At 44.6% G+C, this 24,874-nt stretch overlaps 1 protein-coding gene across 3 annotated transcripts in view; it reads right to left on the bottom strand.

The window, feature by feature from the left end:
• Pag1 (phosphoprotein membrane anchor with glycosphingolipid microdomains 1) overlaps positions 1–24,874 on the bottom strand; it is a 158,512-nt gene that overhangs the window by 79,723 nt on the left and 53,915 nt on the right. For all 3 annotated transcript variants that reach the window (XM_042055978.1, XM_038347550.2, XM_038347551.2), the window contains exon 2: positions 9,709–9,764. The gene's annotated coding sequence lies outside the window, so the exon portion shown is untranslated. The remainder of the gene's footprint in view (positions 1–9,708; positions 9,765–24,874) is intronic.

Below are 24,874 nucleotides of genomic sequence, written 5' to 3'. Positions count from 1 at the left end.
TTCATTTAAACACTGCCTGGCCCATTAGTTTCAGCCTCTTATTATCTAATTCTCACATCTTGCTTTAACCATATTTAGTAATCTGTGTAGCACCACGAGGTGGTTGCTTACCAGGAGAGATCTTAACCTGCATCCATCTCAGAGAGGAGAAGCATGACGACTGCCTATGTTGACTGCCTGAAGCATCTCCCCTCTCTGCCTTCTACCCAGCATTCTGTTCTGTTTACTCCGCCTACCTAATTTTCTGTCCTATTAAAGGGCCGAGGCAGTTTCTTTATTAACCAATGAAATTAACACATAGACACTCCTCCATCACACCACCCTTGTGCAGGACTTGAGTTCAATTCCCAGCACTCATGCTGGATGATTCATGAGAGTGTAACTCCAGCTCCAGGTGATTTGACACTCTATTCTGGTCTCCACAGCATGAGCATGTGCATGTGTGTGCACACACAATTGAAAATAAAATTAAATCTTAAGAACAAAAGCAAAATCAAGGTTTTCAACCTATAAAAGCTATCTTTGAGCAGGGTGGTGGTAGTTCACACCTTTAATCCCAGAACTCCAGAGGCAGACACAGGTGGATCTTTGTGAGTTTGAGGCCAGCCTGGTCTACAAGAGCTAGTTCTAGGATAGCCAGGGATGTTACACAGAGAAACTTTGTCTTGAAAAATTATTAAAAAAAGCCATCTTTGATGGGAAGAGGGATGACAGGGGTAATCTAGAAAGGCATGGCCTTGTCTTCTTATTGAGCTGCTTCTTCATTTTGTCTATATGGTGTGTTTGAGGCACATTTTCAAGTATTAAATTATTTATCAGTGTTGCCCTTAATGTCTGTGCTGCTGGGGCTATACGTAGGAAGCGGTTTCCTGTGCCCAAATGTTGTAGAGTACTTCCCACTTTCTCCTCTAACAGGTTCAGTGTGTTCAGATTGATATTGAGGTCTTTAATCCATTTGGACTTGAGTTTTGTGCATGGTGATAGACACGGATCTACTTTCATTCTTTCACCTTCCTGGACTTAGGGGGAGCTGGGAGGACCTTGGACTTAACATAGTGAAGGGAACCCTGATGGCTCTTTGTCTTGGAGAGGGGTGGAGTGGGGGTATGGGTGGAAGGGAGGGGAGGGAAGGGTGAGGAGGAGGGAAGGAGATGGAAATCTTTAATAAAAAAATGAGGAAAAAAAAAGAAAAAAAAAGAATTAGACCTTCGATTTGGGAATAGTCATTAGCTGATTATTTAAGAATCTTATGACTTTTCTAATGTTCTGTGACTATGAGCACTGTGAATAAGAATTAAAAATATGTGATTTTTATATTTGATGGTATAAATCTATGTAGGATTTTAGTGCAGTCATTTTTAATTGCATGTATTCATCTATAATGGTGAAAATTAATAAATTATTAAATAAGTAATTTAAAACATGAAAAAAATTATTTATCAGATTATGTAAAAGGGCTATAGAACAAAATAATTCAAAATGAGAAAACAGTAACTAGAACCTAGTCACTACCTTTTAGCTAACAACATCACAGATATCATCAAAGTGTCCTCACTCCTCGTAGTCACCATGCCTCTCAGCAGAGGCTCAGAAACACGTTTCTTGTATTTGTTTATCCTCTGCAATAAATAACCTATTTGGTTCAATGATTTTCCGGCAATACCTTTAACTCCATAAACGCACTGTGTATTCTTTCTCTTCTGCTGAGAGCAAATGCACGACAGCCGCTGCTTGCAGACATCAGGACAGACACTAAAGGACTAGGCTGGTAAAGCAGTAGACCCACTGGTCTGCGAGTTTCTTGGCTGTCTCACTGTATTTTTTTAATCATTCATAGATTATTTTCCCCTGTGGGAATTGTTGGAAGTTTTGCTTGTTTTACTGCTGGCTGATGTGTTGTGGCTACAGCCATAGCAGACAGTCCTAACCTTGTCTTTATCAGAACAAGTTGGCACTGGCACTGGTCAACATCTACCATGGCTGATAGCGTGACTGTCGTGAAGTCTACTTTAGACACTGTCAGAGGGTACTAGAGCTTCATGCTGAGCAATGCATATGCACAGTACATTTTGGGTATTTCTCTGAGACAGAGTAGAGGGAGAAGGGGAAGGTGGTAAGACAGAGAAAAGAAGAAGATACGCAAGTAGAGGAAATGATCCAGAACGGTCCTGAGTGTAAAGGTTAAAGCTTAGGCTTGGTTGTCAACTTGGTAGGATTTATAATCACCATGTGAACAAACTTCTCTCTCCGTGTGTGTGTGTGTGTGTGTGTGTGTTTCTATGATGTAGAATCACTATGGGAACAAATCTCTGGCTCTCTCTCTCTCTCTCTTTCTCTCTCTCTCTCTCTCTCTCTCTCTGTGTGTGTGTGTGTGTGTGTGTGTGTGTGTGTGTTTGCAGAAAAGGTTAACTCAGAAAGGAAAATCTCTAAATGTCCTTGGTTGGGGCTGCAAACAGAGGAGAAAATGTGTTGGACACCAGGATTCATTTCTGTTTGCTCCCTGACTGTGGATGCAGGGTGAGGTGCCTCAGGTTCCTGCTGCCATGTCCTGAAACTGTGACCAGAATAACCCACTTCTCACTTAGGTTGCTTTGTCAAGTGTTTAATTACAGCAAGGAGGAAAGTAACTAATACAGAGGAAGAAACGAAATTTCAAAATCTAGAGCAAACATCCCATTGGGAGCTGGATCATCTCTCAGAGACGTCAGACTGAACCATTTCAGTCTGTGTGGTTTCTTCTGCTTTAGCAGATTCAGATAGGCCCCTAAGAGCCCGCTGTCTCCCTCTCCATACACTGACAAAGTGTTCCACCAGAGGAGGTCTGTGTCGTGAGAAAGGAGCATGGGAAGCAGCTTCAGCTGCCGATGGTGGCAGCAGCAGCTGGGAGTCCTGCTCATCGGACAGGCCCACTCACAGAGTAGTAGATTCACAGCAGAAGCTCTGTGAGCTCCTCTGGTGAACACCAAGGCACTGAGAACAAACACTGAAATGCCTTCGTCACCAGTGGGAGTTGATTTCACATAGGTGAGCTGGACCATCAGCCTGGAGAACAGGAAGAGAAGGCTGTCTGGTTGCAAGGCAGAGCTGGGACTAGGAAGAGAGCAAACACAGAAGGAAGGAGGAATGAAACCTTCATGGCAAACTCCCAGATCTGGACTGGACTCTCCTGGCTGTCCACCATCTGCTTGCAGCCCCGGCACTCTCCATCCAAATCCTATGCCACTATCCTAAGACCTAGCTCTTCAGCGTGAGAACTTCCTCTAAAGTGTACTCATTTAAATGCTCCAAGGAGAGAGGGTCTTCCATGCATATTGGGTAGGCACTGCTCATCCCATCCCTGCATTGGCTGGAAACCATTAGAACAACTTCTTTGTTGCCTGCTGAGGTGACTGAGGCACACGCAGAGGAGGAGGGCTCTTCTACAATTACGTGACACATCACAATATTAGAAACCACGCTTCACCCCAGCAGTCTGAGTTCAACGTCACAGTGCATTAGAAATTGGGGTGTGTTAGAAATGCCTCTTTTGATGTGACACACGTCACCCCACTGTTTCCTGGGGGTAAAAAGGGCCTCAGGAGTGAAGGGGCCCTCAAACGGAGCCAAGCACAAGGCTGAGGAGAATGACCTCTTAGCTGACTCCTTAAGAGAAGTTTAGAATTAATTTTCAAGGAGGGGCAAATAACCAGAATTAAAGATAGTAAATTGTGTTGACAAATGTCACAAGGCCCTGGCCTAAAGCTGTGCAGGAAACAGTCCTCAACATGATGGTGAGATTCCTATCAGCGTTCCCTTTCATCTCCACATGGGTCACCCCTGGAGTGCCTCCGCTGGCAACTGGCCTTCCTGCTAACGTAGATACATCAGCCACAGACCTCCAAAGTCAGACCTGAGAATCTGCTCTTGTTCAGCAAGAAGATGTCCATTCATACATCAGAGAGTGCTCTCAGAGCCTGAGCGAACAGCTCTAGAACACTCCCAGTTATCAGTGTACAAAGCTGAGGCCCAGCAAAGTCAACGTGACACGCAGAGATCTGCTACTGTCATGCGCTGAGACTCATGACACAGGAACTCAGACTTCACTCAAACCTCAGGCAATGGACTAAAGCTCAAGCCCGGCAGGACATGTGGCTGCTTTCAGAGTGTGAGATTCCCAGTCTCCATACCCAAGATGTGTCTTCCTGGGAACTGCTGGCAACCGAGTTACCACCTGACAACTTTTTATTTTAATAGAAACTCGCAGATTTTAAAAATTGGAATAAACGTTATTCTTCAGGAGGGAATAATTCTCAACTGTCTACCTATTTTATCTCATTCATTTCCTCTTTAAGAAACTGACTGGTTCTTTGAAGTAGAAAGAAGAGGCAGATGCACGGGAGACTGTGGAAATCAAGATGCAGTGCTTCCCAGTCTCATAAGCTGCCACTCACGGGACTCTAAAACAGCAACCAGCGCCTATGAAGAAGAAGAACCTTAGTCCCAGAGAATCCAGGAACTTGCCGTAGGTCACAAGGGGCCAGAAGCAGATAAGGTCGGTGTCTACGTCATCTGACTCCCACCCAACTCTACTCTGCAAAGGTTAAAGAGTTCATAGAAAACTAGTGTCTGGAATTTTATGTAATGATGCTCTAGCCACTAGCTGCATTTTTCAGCCAATAGAAAAAGAACCAGTTCAGGACACAGGGAAAATTTGACATGTAGCTTCTAAATATAAATTCAAAAGCCAAACAGCAAGTTTTCATTTGATTAGTACTTTTAGGAAAAACTTTTAGGAGTGCTCATTTTAGGAGTGTTAGTTCCCTTTCCGTGACAGACACCACGACCAAGGCAACCTGTATTACAGAAGAGAGAGGGGTAGGGGCAGTCACCGACACCGTGGTGGAAGAAAGACAGCAAGAGCAGGGCCTGAGGGCTCATATCTCAAACCACAAAAGGAAGCAGAGAGAGCAAACTCAAAATGCTGCAGGGTCATACCTGGGAAGACCCCCCCAAACAGTGTCACCAACTGGATAGCAAGCATTCAGATGCCAGAGGAGACAACGGACATCTCATTCAAACCACCAGTTACATAAGATGTATATGGCCTAGCCATACACAGAACCATCCATACATTTTAACAAATCAACCAACACTCAAAAGTATATCAAGTGAGCACATTGACGATGACTACCTCCTGCCCAGCAGAACTCCTGGAGTCCCCTGCTCTGTGAGGGAGGTAACAAGGTCTTTGCCAGTGAGTTACAGACTGGGTGTCAGTAGTGGACATGGCTTCAGCTGCTCGGGCAGTTTGTGGTTCTGAGCAACCCACTGGCCATGCAGGGTTCACTTTTCGTCACATTCCATTAAGGTCTATATGCAAAGACGCTCAGGAGACAGGAGTGGAGGCTGACGCTGCGCTGCGCTTCTCCTTTCACGCGAGGAAGTGCAGCGGCATGCTCCTCCAGAGTTACGTGGTGCCCCTCTGGCACCAGCACATCGATTGTTGAATCTTACTAAAGCTTTCCTGCAGCAGGGTTTTACACTGCTGTAACTCCTGTCTGACATCATCTTGGCTTTATGAATAAATACACCTACGCTCTGGGGAAACACTGATGTAAGAGGAATCAATACCTAGCCTGACCCGAGCTCTATGGGTATCTTCGAGTTAAGTGCACCCAGTGAGCAAGACCAGGCTTGCCCCATCAACAGAGCGCACGTACCTGCAGTACGTAGCAAGCAGCCTCCCACTGACCCCAAACACCACCATTCCTCTTTTCTCTTAATGTTTCAAAAAGGAAAGACGAGAAAAAGGCAAAAGGATGGAGGAGAGAAGGGTGGCAAACTCTTGCTGACTCCCTCCATCATGTGAGCATCTGAGAAGTAACTGTAATTCCCCTGTGTTTGTGAATGTTCTGCACCACAGCGGTGTTTATAATACTTGCTTAGGGGAGAATGGACGGTGACTACCAACCAACTTGGCAATAGTGGTATTCTCGGGGTAATGTGCAAACCAAGAAATTTTATTTTTTCCCCAATCATCTGCAGTGAATAGCCAATTTTTTTTTCTGTGATTTAGAATATAATAAATATGGGGGATGAGGCAGAAATAAAAGATTAATGAGACGGACTGCAAAGTATCCTGTTGACTGCTAGCCCAGTGATAGCTAATTTACTGATCTAGACTACTAGCCAAACCTTTCTTGCTGCTTTTGGATGCTTTTCAAGATACAGGCAGGTTGCTATTAAAATGAACTGCTTTCAAAAGTAAAGCTAACAGCGTAGGCTGAAATTAACCTCATGTTTCTGAGCCAAAAGGCCAAACTTCAGAGAAAGGCTGGCAAGAGCCATCATTTCCTCAGCTCTGCCGCCGCCCTCCAAGCAAAGCAGTGGATGCAGTGGCTGGAGTTCTGTGGTGCCCGCAGTAACCTATGATACAGAGTCACTTCAGAAGGTCGAGGCTCCTGCCTACACTAGTATGAATTGAAAATGAATCCCATTATTTCTCCCTGGCTCCTCAAATATTCAGTTCATTATTGTGTTAGCTGTGGCTTCTCACGAAACACAATTTTGTTCTGGATTGAGAGCCGACACTTGCCTGTGAAGGACAGGTTCTGTCTGACAGAGCTCAGGGAACAGGGAATACATGGGAACATGGGAAGCACACTTCCAAAACATGGGCGTGATAGAAGCCTATAAGTAAGTTGGGGCAATTTCAATGTTTATGCCCAAATTAAACATCATCAAGTGGCCAGCATCAACGGAGGTGGTAAAGACTGGCCGAACACTTCACAGGTTGAAAAGGTACCTGATTTCAAGTTCAGAAAGGATTCAGCCAAAACTTTAGCACTGATACCAGCAAAAGAGAGAAGGAGACCTTGGATAGGTTTTGATGGTACTTCCTTACAACAGTCACAGAAAGCAAAGAGAACACAAAGCTATATTGTTGAGAACAAACAGTGCTTATATGAAGTCAGGGAAAGAACAGCTTGAGGTTAATCTCTTCTCATGAATATGTTTTTTAAATTAGTCTTGGAGATGCTATCATCCAAAGAAATCTGAATGCTCCAGACAGTTATTAGATGTTGTAGGTACCAAGATAGGTTTAAGCCTTGCCTTCAAGCTCAAGATCCACAGAAGGTCATATATAGATGATATCTGCAACAGAGTGTGTTGGAGACACAGCCAACGAACTGTATGGATCCTGTGGGACCCGAGAACCAGGGAGAGCTCCTCAGAGCAGATGGAAATCGAGGTGGGTCTTGAAGGTTATTCTAGAATTAATGAGGAAAGAAGGGACCAGAGCATTCTCAGAAGTGAGAACAGTGTGCAGAGAATGATGTGCTTGTCTTAAGAGGCGTGGCATTCTGAAACACTTGAAGAAATCCAGGCCCATGGGAGCAGTGTAAGGCATGCTGGGGGTGGTGGTGCCCAGGAACCGGCCACGGGGCTCCCCAGCCAGGTGTCTGGGTGGGGTCTGCAGGCTACACAGGCACAGGAGTTACTCTGTGGGGATCATAGGCAGTCCTCAGTGAGGGCGACTCTCGGAAAGGAGCTACAGAAGTCATCAGACCAGAACTGTGCACACGGGAAGGCCACGAGCACAGCACCGACTGGCGGCATCAGAGGAGACGAAGGTCAGAAAGACACTTGCAATGACAATTAGTGACAGTAAATATGTGACAACCAATCACCAGTCCTGCTCCTGGAACTTCTGCAATATTATCTTAAATCCAGAATCTGGGGCGGACTGAATGGGGAGGAGGCCATGCCAGGGCAGAGATTTCTGGCTTGAGTAACTGGGTCAACAGGGATGCCATTAATTGGAGTATTGATTCCAGGAGAAGCAATCAGCTACAAGGTGGGGGAGGCAGTTTCACTGTATGCCCAGTTATTCGCAGAGCTACTTGGGACACATAAACAGAGATTATCACAGAACTAGGGACAGGAGTTTTGTACAACAGAGAGCAAGCTGAAAATTCACAGTAATTTACAAAGAAAACCAAAGACAAACAGAAACATATTTTTGTTGTAAAAAGCTTAAGAGTGAGGCCACAGGCACAAAAGGAGCAGCCAGCACTCTGCAGACACCGGGGGTGGGGCTGAGGGCACTACAGATGCCTCTGATACCTATTCCAAAATGCATGGTTTCCCCGTTAAATCTCAGTGTTCCTGACTGGAAAGTGTTCTGCACTCCAGGTGCAAGGCAAGTTGCTCTAGTGGAAGCAGAGTGCTTTAGAGAAAGTATTTAATTCCTGAATCAAGACTCTTGTCAAATGTCGGGAGATCAGAAGAAGGCATTTGTGGAGTGCAGATAATCAAAGCCCTTATTGCACAGATTCTTTAGCCTCCATTAACTAACAAAAAGCAACTGTTTCTAGGATCTGTAGCTACACTGGGAATGACTCAGGCCTCAAACTACAATGACCCCGTTCTCCAAACAGCAAAGATGTAACTCAGAATTTCTCAACGAGTGTAAGAAAAGATTTAATTAAAAGACAGTGGTTTATTTTTACCAAGTTAGTTCTATGAGAGGCTGGGAAAACCCAGACTGGATGGACCCTTTCCCCCGTGAGCACAGAGAAACTGGATAATGGTGTGTAATGGGATCAGGTCAGGCAGGCCAGTACACTGGAGGTTTCTAAATCTTTCAAATGGGGTGGACATGACACTTCAAAGTCCAGGATTCATTTTAAAAAGTGATCATCTTGTAGTAATCTAATTGCTAAAATCGAATATAGAATATCTTTGTGTTGACTTGTCATCTGCTCAGGCTCAAGGATTTGACTCTGGATTAGATTCTGTTAACAGGCTGGCCCAGTCCAGGTCACCCGGGGATTTCTGTGTCAGTCACCACAGCCTCATGATGGAGTGGAGGGAGCTGTGTGCACTCTCTCCACCCTCCCACCAGTTAGCACTGCCATCTCAAGATAAAGAAAGAGACTGAGATAGGGTAGCACTGGCCATGGCCACAGAGGTCTCAAAGAGCAGAGTCAGACGTTGAGTCTGGCGCTGATCAAAGGGAAGCATTGTGGTGTAGAAACTGTGCCTGCTGTGTCTTGGTCCCTTGTCTTTGGATAGGAAACGCTCCATGTGCTGATGGCTCGGTCAACAGTTGGTGGAGCTTTTGAGAAGTGATTTGATTAAAGGGTGTAGAAACTGTGCCTGCTGTGTCTTGCTCCCTTGTCTTTGGATAGGAAACGCTCCATGTGCTGATGGCTCGGTCAACAGTTGGTGGAGCTTTTGAGAAGTGATTTGATTAAAGGGCTGATTCCATCAGTGGGTTAACTGGTGATGGATTCACTGCTCTATAGGCCCTTCGAGAAGTGGGGCAGAGAAGAAACAGGATAGTGGGGATGCCTCTGAGGGGTGGAGTTTGTTCTTATGCCCTTTCCCTCTGGCTTCCTGGCTGCGAGGAGAGAGCAGCTTTGACCCACCATATCCTTCAGTTGGCCTCATCACGGGCCCCAAATGATGAAGCTTCTGATTCAACCGTGGTCCATAACAGACCTTCTTCCTGTTTCTCTCAGGAACAACATAAACAGACTAGCAGCAGCAGTCTCTGTAGCCGAGCACTTGTGATGTGTGGCACTTAAGATGGGATATTACACTGGCTGGAGCTGCAGTCCCCAAATGAAGAACTGATGTCCGCATACAGAGTTACGCTAGAAGCAAGCTTAAATGGTTGATATTAGAGATGATAATGTAGATGAATAAATACCCCAAACTTACCTCTTCCCAGCGCCAAAGTTGTGTTCCACTGTTGAAATTAGAGGATTCAGTTTGTTCTAGAAAGGAACAAGAGGAAAATATTTCATATTGGACTAAAACTGTAAAAATGAAGCATAACATTATTACCTTCTCTTTTACTTACTAAGTATTATACAATAAAGGAAAGAATTGATCAATAACTCTTTAAACTGTATCATTTTAATATAAGTAGAAAGGAGTCGTAAAGGCAGAAGTTAAAGTGTGCTCTCAAAATAGCCACAGTCTGGGGCAGGACAGATGGATTTGTGGTTATGAGCACTTGCTCCTCTTGCAGAAGACCGGAGTTCAGTTTCGAGCACCAACACAGTGGATCAGTGACTCACAGCTGCCCATGGCTTCAGCTCCAGAGAATCAGATACTTTTATGACCGTCATTGGTACCCGACACGCATGTGGTTTATGTATATACATGCAGACAAAACACTCATACATATAAAATAAACCAATCTAAATGTTTTTAAAATAGTCTTATATAGTACCCTATATATAAGATACATGTACACTGTACATATCACTGTATATCTAAGCAAATAGAAATGGTACATCAGACACATGTGGTATTTAATTATGCCAATGCCTTTCTTGATTCATTGCCTCCTTCCTCCTCTACCTCATAGATTCCCATGGTAGGTGTGAATTATCACTGTCATAACCACAGACCTGGGAGATGGGCTAAGGTATCACAGAATCAGACAAAAACAGTGTGTGTGTGAGAGAGAGGGGGGGGAGAGAGAGAGAGAGAGAGAGAGAGAGAGAGAGAGAGAGAGGGAGAGGGAGAGGGAGAGGGAGAGGGAGAGGGAGAGGAAGAGGGAGAGGGAGAGGGAGAGGGAGAACCATGTGCTAATTGCTGGCATAGATCTAGCCATGTAATTTTATTCCCTCAACTTGAAATACCCTGTATTTTAACACAGCGTCTTATGTTTAAAAGTAAGATCTTATCACTTATAAAGATCCCTTTCTGCAGGAGGAGGTGTGATTCAAACTTGAGAAATTTCAACTCCAGTCTAGAATTCTGTTTTGTAGGATGGCTCTTAAGCAGACTTGGTAAGTGGTGCTGCATGGAGGGGAATCACGGGGAGAGTGAGGAGAGGCGCGAGCTGCAGGAAACTGCCTGGAAAGCAAGCACTAAGGTAGACAGGTCCCTCCTCTGCACTTTTAATTTGCTCCTGTTTTAATAAGCTTAAAGGGGAAGGAAGGAGCTATTCTTAGAAAGAAATTATAAGAAAACCAACGTCAGAGAGGGCAAAGAGATGCCCAGGTGAGACTTCACGGGGACCAGCAAGACCATAGCTTAGAGAGGGAAGAGAAACAATGGTGCTCACACAAGAAAGGTATGGTCCTATATGAGCTGTCCAGGTGCGACTTCATGGGGATCAGTAAGGTCAGAGCTTGCAACCCTACCCTACATCAAAGAGCCCTGGCCATGGGGTCCAAAGCCCTTGGATGTGTGCTCCAAGATAAAAGGGCAGTTGAAGGTGAGAGACAGGAGAGGCAAGAGCGAGTAGCCTCACACCCTGCTGCCTCTGTCTGCAGTGATGCAAGGCCATGGGAACTCCTTTCAGTCATCTGCTGAGGAAACTCACAACCCAGAACACTTAGGGACACAACACAGTGATACTGCAGGTTCTGAGAGGTCCCCACACAAGCCAGAAAGCCCATCATTTTTAAAGGAGGGGGAATCTCAAGCTCTGAAGACACCATCAGAAAAAAAATCTTAGGAATGCTACTCGTGCAAAGTGGAGATGGTACAGGGAGCTTCCCCTGCTGACTTACCACACTGGCATGAACAGACCCTCCTTCCCTAGCCAGCTGCCTGCTCACCCCAGGCTCCCTCAGGTCATCTAGCCAACTGTTCACTTCACAGATTCTGGCCCAGGGGACTGAAAACACACTATAGAAGACACAACCAATAATTAATTCCAGATGTCCAGGTCTCCTTAGAGATATGCTCCAAAACAGGTACACTGAATTTCAAGAAACAAACATGAAGACATGTCAAGCCACAGATTAACCCAACCCAATAATTGTGAGGGAATCCATTACCCTGCTCTCACTGATAAAGGCACAGAAGGGCAGCCCTAAGATGGCACACGCAAGGCATTCCACCCAAACAGTGAAGGATTCACACTAGCTCAGCAGCGCATGCAACTCCTTCAAAACAGGCCATCCTTTGTTTGTTTGTTTCTTTGTTTTCCAAGACACGGTTTCTCTGTGTAACAATCCTGGCTGTCCTAGAACTTGTTCTGTAGACTAGGCTGGCCTCAAACTCAGATCCGCCTGACTCTGCATACCAAGTGCTGAGATTAAAGACAGGCACCAGGTCCCCTCCTTCATTTGACTGCCCTGAGCAAGGTAGGCCTTTGTCTGAGAGCTGCTTGGCCTGCAAGGGGATCTGACAGTCTGCAGGAGGATCCATCATTCTTTGGGGTGAGTGAGGAGTGAGTGCCCGGACCGCGGCAGCTGCCCGGAGAGGGACCACCGACTCTCCACAACTCCCCCTGCCACCAGCACACTTCCTGCTCTTCCTGAAGGGGTTATTCTCCCCGGATACCGCCTCTCTCTCCCTGTCCCTTCCCAGCTTGCACCCAGAATCCTCCCCCCCTCCCCCTGCCTCATCCTCCCGTCTTTGGGGCCACAAAATCCCACAGCTCAGCCTGTTTGGGCTCTGGGGACCTGGAGTTGAGTGCACCCAGGCCGGTGGGAGGTCCCCCCCTTCATTTGACTGCCCGGAGCTAGGTAGGCCTTTGTCTGAGAGCTGCTTGGCCTGCAAGGGGATCTGACAGTCTGCAGGAGGATCCATCATTCTTTGGGGTGAGTGAGGAGTGAGTGCCCGAACCCTGGCAGCTGCCCAGAGAGGGACCACCGACTCTCCACAACTCCCCCTGCCACCAGCACACTTCCTGCTCTTCCTGCAGGGGTTATTCTCCCCGGATACCGCCTCTCTCTCCCTGTCCCTTCCCAGCTTGCACCCAGAATCCTCCCCCCCTCCCCCTGCCTCATCCTCCCGTCTTTGGGGCCACAAAATCCCACAGCTCAGCCTGTTTGGGCTCTGGGGACCTGGAAGTGAGTGCACCCAGGCCGGTGGGAGGTCCCCTCCTTCATTTGACTGCCCTGAGCAAGGTAGGTCTTTGTCTGAGAGCTGCTTGGCCTGCAAGGGGATCTGACAGTCTGCAGGAGGATCCATCATTCTTTGGGGTGAGTGAGGAGTGAGTGCCCGAACCGCGGCAGCTGCCCGGAGAGGGACCACCGACTCTCCACAACTCCCCCTGCCACCAGCACACTTCCTGCTCTTCCTGCAGGGGTTATTCTCCCCGGATACTGCCTCTCTCTCCCTGTCCCTTCCCAGCTTGCACCCAGAATCCTCCCCCCCTCCCCCTGCCTCATCCTCCTGTCTTTGGGGCCACAAAATCCCACAGCTCAGCCTGTTTGGGCTCTGGGGACCTGGAATTGAGTGCACCCAGGCCGGTGGGAGGTCCCCTCCTTCATTTGACTGCCCTGAGCAAGGTAGGCCTTTGTCTGAGAGCTGCTTGGCCTGCAAGGGGATCTGACAGTCTGCAGGAGGATCCATCATTCTTTGGGGTGAGTGAGGAGTGAGTGCCCGAACCGCGGCAGCTGCCCGGAGAGGGACCACCGACTCTCCACAACTCCCCCTGCCACCAGCACACTTCCTGCTCTTCCTGCAGGGGTTATTCTCCCCGGATACCGCCTCTCTCTCCCTGTCCCTTCCCAGCTTGCACCCAGAATCCTCCCCCCCTCCCCCTGCCTCATCCTCCCTGTCTTTGGGGCCACAAAATCCCACAGCTCAGCCTGTTTGGGCTCTGGGGACCTGGAATTGAGTGCACCCAGGACGGTGGGAGGTCCCCTCCTTCATTTGACTGCCCAGGGCAAGGTAGGCCTTTGTCTGAGAGTTGCTTGGCCTGCAAGGGGACCTGACAGTCTGCCAGAGGATCCATCATTCTTTGGGGTGTCCTGCTCCAGTTCTAAGGCCATCCACCCAAAGGGGTCAGACTCTGGCCTCCAGGCAGGTCTGAGGATTCCTGTGGAGGGGTGCGGGCTCCTTCAGATTGTGCTGCCAGGTTCGCTGTGTGGTATTCCATCCCGCCCTGCCCCCACCTTGGCCCTTTTGTCTGGGCTGCGACCCTGGGCTGCCTGGAATCCCTGATCCTGTGCCCTGACATTCCATCTGAACTGGTGAGTGAATGCGGACCCTGGGGCAACCTGCCCTGGAAGAGAGCACAGACCCCCTACCCCCACTTCCCTCTGCAGGCTTGTGTCGGTTTCTCCCTTCCCTGTGTGTCTCCCAAGCTTTCCCTAGTGTTCTCAGGTGTCCTGCTCCTGTTCTCTGACCATCCACCCAGAGGAGTCAGACCCTGGCCTCCAGGACACCAAACACCTCCACGCTCCTTTTGAAGGAAGAGATGGGCAGGCGCCAATACAGGAGCTCCTCCAACAACATGAAAGGCAACATGACATCACCACAAGCCAGACATCCCGAAACAACAAGAATTGAACACCCTACCCCAGAAGACATAGAAGAAACCGACATTAAACAGTACTTTATGAAAATAATAGAGGACCTTAAACAGGAGGTAAAAAACTGCCATAAAGAAATGGAGATGACAAACAAAAAGGTAGACGAAATAAATAAATCTCTCAAAGATACCCAAGAAAAACAAGAAAAACAAGAAAAAGCAATCAAACAGGTAAGGGAAACAGTACAAGACCTGATAAATGAAATGGAGGTATTGAAGAAAACACAATCTGAGGGACGACTGGAAATGGAAACTCTGAGTAAACGAACAGAAACTTCAGAGACAAGTATTTCCAACCGAATACAAGAGATGGAAGAAAGAATCTCGGACTCTGAAGATACTGTAGAGGAAATAAACTCACAGATTAAAGAACTAAACAAATCAAACAAATTCTTAACACAAAACATTCAGGAAATCTGGGACACCATGAAAAGACCAAACCTAAGAATAATTGGGGTAGAAGAAGGAGAAGAATTACAACTCAAAGGCCCAGAAAACATATTCAACAAAATTATAGAAGAAAACTTCCCCAACCTAAAGAAGGATGTTCCTATGAAGGTACAAGAAGCCTACAGAACACCAAATAGAACTGGATCAAAAGAAAGCATCCCCACGCCATATAATAATCAAAACACAAAACATACAGAATAAAGAACAGATATTAAGAGCTGCAAAGGAAAAAGGTCAAGTAACATATAAAGGGAAACCTATCAGAATTACACCTGATTTCTCAATGGAAACCATGAAAGCCAGAAGAGCTTGGATAGATGTGCTACAGACACTTAGGGAACATGGATGCAAGCCTAGACTATTATACCCAGCAAAGCTTGCATTCACCATTGATGGAGAAAACAAGATATTCCAGGACAAAAACAGATTTAAACAATACTGCAGCCACAAATCCAGCCTTGCAGAAAGTAATAGAAGGAAAATCACAAACCAAGGAGTCCAACAACGCCGACAATAACTCAGGCATCTAGCGACCCTTCACCAGCACAACTAGAAGAAGGGAAACACACAAACTCTACTACTAAAAATGACTGAAGTTAACAACCACTGGTCATTAATATCACTTAATATCAATGGACTCAATTCACCTATAAAAAGGCACAGGCTAAGAGACTGGATACGAAAACAGAATCCAACATTTTGCTGTTTACAAGAAACACACCTCAACCACAAAGACAGACATCTACTCAGAGTAAAGGGTTGGGAAAAGGTTTATCAAGCAAATGGCCCTAAGAAACAAGCGGGTGTGGCCATACTAATTTCCAACAAAGTTGACTTCAAACTAAAATCAATCAGAAGAGATGGAAAGGGACACTTTATACTCATAACAGGAAAAATCCATCAGAATGAAGTCTCAATCCTGAATATCTATGCCCCTAATATAAAAGCTCCCACTTATGTAAAAGAAACACTTCTAGAACTCAAGGCAGCCATCAAACCACACACACTAATAGTTGGAGACTTCAACACTCCTCTCTCACCAATGGACAGGTCAATCAAACAGAAACCTAACAGAGAATTGAAAGACTTAATGGAGGTAATGAACCAAATGGACTTAACAGACATCTATAGAACATTCCACCCAAATAGGAAAGAATATACCTTCTTCTCTGCGGCTCATGGAACCTTTTCGAAAATTGACCATATACTTGGTAACAAAGCAAACTTCCACAGTTACAAAAAAATATTAGTAACCACCTGTGTCTTATCGGATCACCATGGATTAAAATTAGAATTCAACAACAATGCTACCCCCAGAAAACCCACAAACTCATGGAAACTGGACAGTCAACTACTGACCCACACCTGGGTCAAGGAAGAAATAAAGAAAGAAATTAAAGTCTTTCTTGAATTTAATGAAAACAAAGACACAACATACTCAAACCTATGGGACACAATGAAAGCAGTGCTAAGAGGAAAGTTCATAGCACTAGGTGCCCACTTAAAGAAAACGGAGAAAGCGCTCATTGGTGACTTAACAGCACACCTGAAAGCTCTGGAAAAAAAAGAAGCAGACTCACCTAGGAGAAGTAGAAGACTGGAAATAATCAAATTGAGGGCAGAAATCAACAAAATAGAAACACAGAAAACAATCCAAAGAATCAATGAAACAAGAAGCTGGTTCCTGGAGAAAATCAACAAGATTGACAAACCCTTAGCCAAACTAATCAAACGGCAGAGGGAGAACACGCAAATTAACAAGATCAGAAATGAAAAGGGGGACATAACCACAGACACAGAGGAAATTCAGAAAATCATTAGATCTTACTACAAAAGCCTGTATGCCACAAAATTGGAAAATGTAAAAGAAATGGACAGTTTTTTAGATAAATACCATATACCAAAGTTAAACCAGGACCAGGTAAATGCTCTAAATCGTCCTGTTAGTCGCGAAGAATTAGAAACTGTTATCAGAAACCTCCCCACCAAAAAGAGTCCAGGACCAGATGGTTTCAATGCGGAATTCTACCAGAACTTCCAAGAAGACCTAATACCTATACTCCTTAAGGTATTTCATAATATAGAAACACAAGAGTCACTGCCAAATTCCTTCTATGAGGCTACAGTTACCCTGATACCTAAACCACACAAAGACTCAACCAAGAAAGAGAATTACAGGCCAATCTCACTCTTGAACATTGACGCAAAAATTCCTCAATAAAATACTGGCAAACCGAATCCAAGAACACATTAGAAAAATTATCCATTACGATCAAGTAGGCTTCATCCCAGAGATGCAGGGCTGGTTCAACATACGAAAATCTATTAATGTAATCCATCATATAAACAAACTGAAGGAAAAAAAACCATATGGTCATCTCATTAGATGCTGAAAAAGCATTTGACAAAATTCAGCACCCTTTTATGATAAAGGTCTTGGAGAGATTAGGGATACAAGGGTCATTCCTAAATATAATAAAAGCTATTTACAGCAAGCCGACAGCTAACATCAAATTAAACGGAGAGAAACTCAAGGCTATCCCACTAAATTCAGGAACACGACAAGACTGTCCACTCTCTCCTTATCTCTTCAATATAGTGCTTGAAGTTCTAGCAATAGCAATAAGACAACATAAGGGAATCAAGGGGATTCAATTTGGAAAGGAAGAAGTTAAACTTTCATTATTTGCAGATGATATGATAGTATACATAAGCGACCCCAAAAACTCCACCAAAGAACTCCTACAGCTGATAAACTCCTTCAGTAACATGGCAGGATACAAGATCAAATCCAATAAATCAGTCGCCTTTTTATACACAAAGGATAAGGAAGCAGAGAGGGTAATCAGAGAAGTATCACCTTTCACAATAGCCACAAATAGCATAAGATATCTGGGAGTATCGCTAACCAAGGAAGTGAAGGATTTATTTGACAAGAACTTTAAGTCTTTGAAGAAAAAAATTGAAGAGGATACCAGAAAATGGAAGGATCTCCCCTGCTCGTGGATTGGGAGGATCAACATAGTAAAAATGGCAATTCTACCAAAAGCAATCTATAGATTCAATGCAATCCCAATCAAGGTCCCATTAAAATTCTTCACAGAGATTGAGAGGACAATAATCAACTTTATATGGAAAAACAAGAAACCCAGGATAGCCAAAAAAATCTTATACAATAAAGGTTCTTCTGGAGGCATTACCATCCCTGACTTCAAACTCTATTACAAAGCTACAGTATTGAAAACGGCTTGGTATTGGCATAAAAAACAGAGAAGTTGACCAATGGACGCGTATAGAAGACCCGGATCTTAAACCACAAACCTATGAACACCTGATTTTTGATAAAGGAGCCAAAAGTACACAATGGAAGAAAGAGGGCATCTTCAACAAATGGTGCTGGCATAACTGGATGTCAACCTGTAGAAGAATGAAAGTAGATCCATATCTATCACCATGCACAAAACTCAAGTCCAAATGGATTAAAGACCTCAATATTAATTTGAACACATTGAGCTTGATAGAGGAGAAAGTGAGAAGTACTCTACAACAAATGGGCACAGGGAACCGTTTCCTATGCATAACCCCAGCTGCACAGACTTTAAGGGCAACATTGAATAAATGGGACCTCCTGAAGTTGAGCAGCTTCTGTAAAGCAAAGGACATTGTCACTAAGACACAAAGGCAGCCTACTGACTGGGAAAAGATCTTCACCAACCCTGCAACTGACAAAGGTCTGATCTCTAAAATATAGAAGGAACTCAAGAGACTAGACGGTAAAATGCCAATTAACCCAATTAAAAAAATGGGGCGCTGAACTGAACAGAGAATTCTCAACAGAAGAAGTTCGAATGGCCAAAAGACACTTAAGGTCATGCTCAACCTCCCTAGCTATCAGGGAAATGCAAATCAAAACAACTTTGAGATATCATCTTACACCTGTCAGATTGGCTAAAATCCAAAACACCAATAATAACCTTTGCTGGAGAGGTTGTGGGGTAAGGGGCACACTCATCCATTGCTGGTGGGAATGCAAACTTGTGCAACCACTTTGGAAAGCAGTGTGGCGGTTTCTCAGGAAATTCGGGATCAACCTACCCCAGGACCCAGCAATTCCACTATTGGGAATCTACCCAAGAGATGCCCAATCATACAACAAAAGCATATGCTCATCTATGTTCATAGCAGCATTATTTGTAATAGCCAGATCCTGGAGACAGCCTAGATGCCCTTCAGTGGAAGAATGGATGAAGAAACTGTGGAATATATACATGCTAGAATACTACTCAGCGGTAAAAAACAATGACATCTTGAATTTTGCAGGCAAATGGATGGAAATAGAAAACACTATTCTGAGTGAGGTAACCCAGACCCATAAAGATGAACATGGGATGTACTCACTCATATTCGGTTTCTAGCCATAATTAAAGGACATCGAGCCTATAAATTTTGGGATCCTTGAGAAGATAATAAGAAGGTGAACTCCCAAAAAAAGATATAGTAATCCTCCTGGATATTGGAAGTAGACACGATCGCCAGGCAAAATTGGGAACTTGAGGGTTGGGCAAGACTGGGCCAAGGGAAGATGGGGAGAGAAAAGTGTGAAGGGGAGAGCGGGGGGAGCTCGGAGGAATGGGGTGCTTGGGATATAGGAAGGGTGGATATGAGAGCAGGGAAGCATATATCTTAATTTAAGGAGCTACCTGAGGGTTGTCAAGAGACTTGACCCTAGAGGGGTTCCCAGGTTTCCAGGGAGACGCCCCCAGTTAGTTCCTTGGGCAGCTGAGGAGAGGGAGCCTGAAAAGGCCAGTTCCTATAGCCATACTGATGAATTTCTTGCATATCACCATAGAACCTCCACCTGACGATAGATGAAGAAAATGACAGAGCCCCACATTGGAGCACAGGACTGAGCTCCCAAGGTCCTGATGAGGAGCAGAAGGAGAGAGAACATGAGAAAGAAAGTCAGGACCGTGAGGGAACCTCCAGCTGGCGACAGATGGGGAAGGTGACTGAGCCCCACATTGGAGCACTGGACTGAGCTCCCAAAGTCCCGATGAGGAGCAGAAGGAGCGAGAACATGAGGGAGAAAGTCAGGAACGAGAGGGGTGCGTTCACTCATGGAAACGGTGGGACAGAACTAATGGGAGATCACCAACTCCAGTTGGAATGGGACTGATGGATCATGCGACCAAACCCGTCTCTCTGAGTGTGGCCAACAGCGCGGGCTGACTGAGAAGCAAAGGACAATGGCTCTGGGCTCTGATTGTTCTTCATGGACGGGCTCGGTGGGAGCCTTCTCAGCTTGGTCGATCACCTTCCTGGACCTGGGGGGAGTTGGGAGGACCTTGGTCTTAGCATAGAGTGGGGAACCCTGATGGCTCCTTGGCCTTGAGAGGGACGGAGGGGAGGTATGGGTGGAGGGGAGGGGAGGGAAGGGGGAGAAGGAGGGGAGGGAAGGGGGAGGAGGAGGGGATGGAGGGGGAGGAGGAGGGAAGGAGATGGAAATTTTTAAATATAAAAAAAAATAAACCATGAGAAAAATAAAAATAAAGACAGGCACCATCACCTCTGGCTTCAATACTTAACAATTCTAGGAAAATTGAAATAATAACCCTGTATTCTATCTCACCAACATAGAATAAAACAAGACATCAACAGGAAGAGAAACTACAGGAGGCATACAAACTCATGGGCACCAAACAACACACTCTTAGATAATGAATGGGTCACTGAAGAATTCAAGAAGGAAATTGAAAGAAAATCTCTAGAACTTGAATACCAAAATCTCTGGGGTAACAATGGAGACAGTTCTAAGTACAATTTACAGTACTAAGTATCTACATCAAAATTTTGAGGGATCTCAAATACTAAATGAGGTACCTTAAGGCCCTGGAAAAACAAGAATAGCCCAAGCCCAAAGCAGCAGATGAAATAATAAAATCAGGGTAGAGATTAATGAAATAAAAACAAACAAAAATTACAAAAGATCAAAATTAAAGTTAGATCTTTGAAAAGATAGAAGACTGACAGTCAAATTAAGTAAGCAAAGAATATCTAAAAGCAATAAAATTAGAGATGAAGAGGGAGACAATCACTACACAACTTAATGAAATTCAGAAACCATCAGGATGTACTATAAAAACCTATATTATCCTAAAGTGGAAAATTAAAAAAACAATTGAATTTTTAGATGCATATGATTTTACCAAAATTAGACCAAGATGAACTAATTTAAACAGACCTATAGCCAACAATAGGATTGAAGAAGTGATGACCAAGGAGTATGTGGAGTCATAGCAGAATTCTACCAGAACTTCAGAGAACTAACTGCATTACTGTTCAGATCATTCCCCAGAACACGAAAAGAAAGAATGCTTCCAAACCCTTTCTAGGACACCAGAACCCAGATAAAGACACAAGAGAGAAAACTTCAGACAATCTCCCTGATGAACAAAGATGTAAAAACTCCTAATGAAACACTGACAAACACACAAAAGGTCATTCATCATGATCAAACGGGCTTCGTTACGGGAACGCAGCGATGACTGTCATACATATACCAATAAATTTAAGTCATCAGTTAGGGGACCCTATCAGTTCTTGAAGTCCTAGCAGAGCAATACACAAGAGAGAGAAATAATGGCACGTACATAGGAAAAGTAAGTAAAAGGTGTCCATACTTACAGATGATATGAACCCACACATAAGAGACCTTAAAGACCCCACGGGGGGGAAAAAACCTCATAAAGCTGATAAACACTTCTAGCAAAATGGAAGTAGAAAAAATCAATGTACAACAACTATAGCCTTTTATATTCCAATGGTAAAAATACTTTCAGTAAAAACTAAGAAAAAACCACTCCATTCACAACAGCTACCAAGAAAATAAAAAATAAAAGAAGTTGAAAATCAATATAGCCAAGGAAGCAACGACTTCTATATGATGAAAACTTTGACACTGAAGGTAAAACTGAGGAAGACACTAGAAAAACGGAAAGACCTCACGTACTTACTCATGGATCAGAAGAAAAAAAACACGGTGAAAGCAGCCACCCTACCAAAAGCAACCTACCAATTTCAATATCTTGATCAAAATTGCATGAACACTCTTCACAGATATATAAAAATATTTAATTTATATGGAAGCACAAAAGTCCAATGATAGCTGTCCTGTTACAACAAAATTCAATTCCAAAGAGATCAAAGACCTCAATACAAGACACAATGCCCCAAAACCACCGGAGGAAAATGTAGGAACTCTAGCAGCACAGGAAATAAGACCAACTTTTGACAAGTAGATCTCATGAAACTGAAAAGCAAAGGCAACCCACAGAATGAATGGCAACCCATTGAATGGAATATTTTCCCAGCTTTAATGTCTGATAAAGGATCAATATCAGTATCAATATCTAGAATATGTAAGGAACACAAATAACCAAACTCTGAAATAAAATCCGCCCAAATTTAAAAACAGGCTATGGAGCTAAACAGAGATTTCTCAAAGAAGGAATACAAATGACTGGGAAACATTTAAGATGAGCTCCATATTCTTAGTCATCAGGGGATCATAAATTAAAACCACTTCAAGATTTCATCTCCTCCCAGTCAGAATGGACATAATGCAGCAATGCTGGCACGGATGTGAAGAAACGGGCCTTTGTACACTGCTGATGGGAGTATAAACTAGCACAGCCACGCTGGAAATCAGCCTGGGTCCCACCACATGACCACTTCCACCCTCCCAGAGCTTTACAGCCTGGAGACATGCTCCATGTTCACGGATGCTCTAGGCACAATAGGTAGACGTCTAGCAGCTAATGGATGGGTATTAAAAAAATGTGGTATACTCACAACAGGATTTAATTCAGCTATAAAGAAGATAAAATTATGAATATTTCAGTTAAATATATGAAACTGGAAAAACCGTTCTGAGATAACTGAGGCCCAGAGAAATACTACGTGTTCTTCTCATATGTAGATCCTAGCCCTGACTTTTGGTGGAGTGTCTAGCTTGACGTACCTCTTGAAACCAAAGAGGGCCAGTGGTTAAGTGCCTGCCTTGAGGGAAGGTGGTAGCATACAGATGAAATGACTGCACATAAGGAGAATGCTGGGGGTGGGAAGGCTGAATCAGGGAGGAGGTGGGCAAGGAGGGAGATGATTAGGGGACCAAATGAGGTGGGTATGAAAAAGCCACACTGGAAACCAACAAGAACCAGAACTAGGTGGACTTATTTCTGCTAGGCTGGCTGGCTTGCAGTTCCCCGGGATCTACCCACCTCCGCCTTCCAGTGCTGTGCTTTCACATGTGCACGGCTGAACACAGCTTTTTCTGTGGGCCTGGGGAGCTCATGCTCGCAGGGCAGGCATTTTACCCGCTGAGTCCTCATCCTAAATCCTCAAACTGTTCCTTAAAGAAGCTGGACAGCTAATATAGAAATGAGGATCTTATAAAAAACCCTTGCCATTAAGCTGGAAACCAAGTGTGCTCATAAAGACTGGCAATTCTTGCTAGCGAAAGGATCTTACAATGTGCTGTAATCTCACCCCGTTTTTGTCCAAGGCCTGCCTCATTGATCTCAATGCTCTATTTTTTTGTTAGAGCCCAGTGAAGAGATGAGCTATACACATCAGTGTAAGATTTATACTCAAATAGGATTTCTCAATTCATGCCCTGCTATCATTACGCTGGATAGAATGGTGGAGGGGGAGAGGGGCTAGTAACTTTTACCCCAATATGTGACAATCCAAAATGTTTCTAGTTTGGACAAATGTCCCACACAAGGCAAAGTCACCCCAAGTTGAGAACTAAAATGAGTACATACTTATTAAAACACAACATGACTTCTACCCCAATGTCCGTCTTACAGAGAGAGATGGCAGTGTGAGTGGGGCCTTCTGCAAGGAAGCAGACAGAGAAGAGAGAGAGAAGCTGTATTCACTAAGCCCTGATAAGAGTCTTAGTCAGCTGTGAGGTTAATGGTCTCACCTGCAACATCCCGTGTTTCCTGATGCAGGAAATCTTCCTTAATACCCTGAGAGGTAATGAGTTAGTGCATGTAAGGATGTAACGAAATGCCAAGCTCTTTGGCATACCTAAAAATAAATGTGCTACAACTTCTATACACATCAGTGCCTCTCTCATTCACCTTTAGTGGACTAAACGCCTAACTTCTTGTCCTTAAGAACACTAGAAGGGCAGATTCTTAATGCAGGTTGGTGTAGGGGGTCCTTCTATATTTGTGTTGCTTTCAGTGGTTAATAAAGAAACTGCTTTGGGCCTGGTGATAGGTCAGAACTTAGGTAGGCAGGGAGACAGAACTGAATTCTGGGAGGAAGAAAGCAAAGTCAGAGAGACACCATGGAGTCGCCAGAGACAGACGTGCCATTTCCCGGTAGGGTCACTTGCCACACGGTGATACAGATTAATAGAAATGGGTTTAACTCAGATGTGAGAGTTAGCCAATAAGAGGCTAGAGATAATTGGGCCAAGCAGTAAATTTAATTAATACAGTGTCTGTGGGGTTATTTGGGTGTAAACTAGCGTGGGCCCGGGGACAAAACAAAGGGCTACCCTCTCTCCTTGCAACACAAGGTCTTGCATTTTATGATTTAGGTCATCACCATCTTAGAGCCAGACAGTTGTTTGGATGACAGGAGGACACAGGAGTCAGAGGCCAGGCCAGAATCACTAAATGCTAATTAGTTGCATCTCTGTGTAAGTGTTCCAAGAGAGAGGGAGCAATGCTACTGTGGTGATCTGAAAGAAAATTGGCCCTCAAATATTAGGAGGTGTGGCCTTGTGGAGTAAGTGTGGCATTGGTGGAGTAGGTGTGGGTCTTGGAGGAAGTATGTCACTGTGGAGGCAGGTTTTGAGGTCTCATAATATTGTTCAAATCACACCCAATGAGATCGATCACTTCCTGTTGCTTGCAAGATATGGAACTCCCAGCTCCCTCTCCAAAACCATGTCTGCCCTGCATGCAAACCATGTTCTGCCATGGTAATAGACTAAGTCTCTAAACTGTAAGACACCCAGTTAAATGTTTTCCTTTATAAGACTTGCTGTGGTCATGGTGTCTCTTCACAGCAATTGAAACCCTAAGACAGCTCCTAAGTCCAGAATGATGAGGTTGACTTAACTAC

Source organism: Arvicola amphibius, chromosome 11 (genome assembly GCF_903992535.2).
Source record: "Arvicola amphibius chromosome 11, mArvAmp1.2, whole genome shotgun sequence".
Classification (NCBI taxonomy): Eukaryota; Metazoa; Chordata; class Mammalia; order Rodentia; family Cricetidae; genus Arvicola; species Arvicola amphibius.
Note: the sequence above shows the minus strand (reverse complement) of the source record. Positions and strands in the feature narration are given on the sequence as shown.